The sequence below is a fragment of the Herpailurus yagouaroundi genome, unplaced genomic scaffold (genome assembly GCF_014898765.1).
Source record: "Herpailurus yagouaroundi ecotype Mexico unplaced genomic scaffold, PumYag 221, whole genome shotgun sequence".
Classification (NCBI taxonomy): Eukaryota; Metazoa; Chordata; class Mammalia; order Carnivora; family Felidae; genus Herpailurus; species Herpailurus yagouaroundi.
Genome location: NW_024412452.1, coordinates 9527799 through 9529791, shown reverse-complemented (window position 1 = coordinate 9529791; position 1993 = coordinate 9527799).

Here is a 1993-nt window from a genome sequence, read left to right as displayed (position 1 = left end):
GATGTTGTTATTATAAAAGTTGACCTATCGTGCCGTATTCATATAGCTTAACCATATGATAACCATGACACATGCCATCACTTTAAGCTCCATTCTGTGGAAGAAGGATCATTGCCTTACACAGACATCTTGTCCTGGATCGTCTCAGGCCAGATCTTAGCTGCTGGTGTCCAGGTTTTGGGAGGCAGGACTTGTAGTTTTTATAATCAGATGTGCCTGAGCTTAGTGACTTTATTAGTCCTATATGAGAATGGAAGAAGTCTTTGTGTTCTTGGGTTTATTCTCTTGAGATTATGGGTTTGTTCCATTTTGGGGGGAGGAGGAAAGGTGAGGAGATGTCAGAGGGGCCTGTGGTTTCTGTGAGGAGGTGGAGGGGACCAGATCACAGTAGCTTTGGGGCATTTGGTCCTTGGACAGTGGCTCTGATTGAGGGGAAACAAGAGGAGAAATGTAGGAAAAAATGAAGAAGAGGGAAATAGGCACGAAGGGAAAAGAGTCACCTCTTGGTGTAAAGTTCAAGCCCCAAGAATGAGTGATAGCACAGGAGTGTGGAGCCAACTCCCAAAGAAATAGTGTGAATAACTGCATGATCTTTTACCTGTGTGGGAAGGGAGAGGATCTGTCTGTGGATAAGAGGGCTCAAGAAAGATGCAGGGTTCCTGCATGGAGAATTGTGAGGATTCTGGATGCCAGAGACCTGCCTGGTTTCACACATTAAAGCAGCCATGGGGAGGGGGAGGGGGAGGGTTGGGCCTTGTGTTTGTGTTTACCTCCTGATTGCCCACTTTCTGGCCCTCACTCTTAAATTCCCCTCTGCTTTTGACTCTGTTCCCTGGTCCATAAATTGTGACTCTCATCTTGTCACCCCTACCCAGTGGTATGCTACCCACATGGTCTCACTGAAAGGAGAGTCAGAGAAGGATGCTTGCTGTTGGCTCTCACAAGCCAAGTGAGCTCCAGGGCACCACTGGCCCTAACCCAGCAGCAGGCAGACTCACTTCCTTTTCCAGGGGCCCTCCTTGTCCCCAGCAGCCCCACAACTTCACTGGTGGCTCAGTGATGGCAGTAAAGGGATTCTTTTGGTATCTGCTAGGCCCGGATCCTCGTGGCTACTGTGTCCCTGTCAGAGGGGGGCAGTCATGGCTACAAATGATGTTTCTTGCTCAACTGCACACAGACTGTGTCTCAAGGGTGTGGGGATAAGACTGGCCTTTTTGGGGCACCTGGGTGGCTTAAGCTTCTGACTCTTGGTTTCGGCTCAGGTTGTGATCTCATGGTTCGTGAGCTCGAGTTCTGCATCAGGCTCTGTGCTGACAGTGGGAGCCTGCTTGAGATTGTCTCTCCTCTCTCTGCCCTTCCTGCAAGCTCTCTCTCTCTCTTCTTACAAAATAAATAAACTTAAAAAAGGCATATGTGTGTGTGTGTGTGTGTGTGTGTGTATGGACTGGCCTTTTTGTTGTAACAAAGGCAAGGTTGGAATTTTTAAAAATCATCTTCACCAACTGAAGGAGAAACTAGCAATAAAAATAACAAGAAATAGTTCCACAGTTTTTACATGCAGACCCCTGGGGTGCCTGGGTGGCTCTGTTGATTAAGTGACCAACTTTGGCTCAGGTCATAATCTTGAGGTTTGAGTTTGAGCCCCGCGTCCGGCTTTGTGCTGTTAGCACAGAGATCCTCTTATCTCCCTCTCTTTCTGCCCTTCCCCCGCTTGTGCTCTCTCTTGCAAAAATAAATAAACGTTAAACAAACGATTAATAAAAATAAAAAGTAATAAATGCAGACCCCTGGTGGGGTCTAGGGAGAGGCCTCTGTGTGACATGGCAATTTGTGTGGCCAGTAGATAGCAGATGTGGTTCCAGAGAGGTCCATCTGGATTGATGTAAAACACCAGGTCCTGGTTGAGGTAGGGAAGGGCAAGCAACAGAATGATCTAGCTCCCCTGGGATGTTAGATGAAGCCAGGTATGGTTGGAAGGGTACAGGTAAGAGAT